Here is a 467-nt window from a genome sequence, read left to right as displayed (position 1 = left end):
GCAGCACCCAGCCCGGGCCAGCCCCGGGGTAAGAGCAGGGCAAGGAGGAGGAGGGGAGGTCAGCTCAGTAACTCCAACTGTGCAGATCGGTTCCCTCGACACTGTCCTGCCTTCTCCCGGCCTTTGCCCGACGCCACGGCACAAGGTGGCTGTGCTGCCTGCCAAAAGGAGAAACCAAACCTGGTCTCCTTCCATGCACAACAAGCTCCAGGAGAGCTCCCTTTGGAGGAGGAAATAAAGACGGCAACCGAAGCGAAGGGGGAGAGGACACAGGATCACACCGCATCCCACCCGCTGGCTCCGGGGCTCCTTCTGGGCGCGAAGCAGGTTATGTCTTTGCCGAGAGACTGCTCGGGTGTGGGGATGCCATCCTGCGGGATCTGGAGGGCTCCCGAGCGCCCCGGCTGTGCACCAGGAGGGCTCTCCCCTGCTTCCAGCCGGACTGCCGGGAAGGGCAGAGCCGCGGC

Source organism: Eurypyga helias, unplaced genomic scaffold (assembly GCF_000690775.1).
Source record: "Eurypyga helias isolate BGI_N326 unplaced genomic scaffold, ASM69077v1 scaffold15945, whole genome shotgun sequence".
Taxonomy (NCBI): Eukaryota; Metazoa; Chordata; class Aves; order Eurypygiformes; family Eurypygidae; genus Eurypyga; species Eurypyga helias.
The sequence above is the reverse complement of the archived record's forward strand: the minus strand, read 5'-3'. Positions refer to the sequence as shown.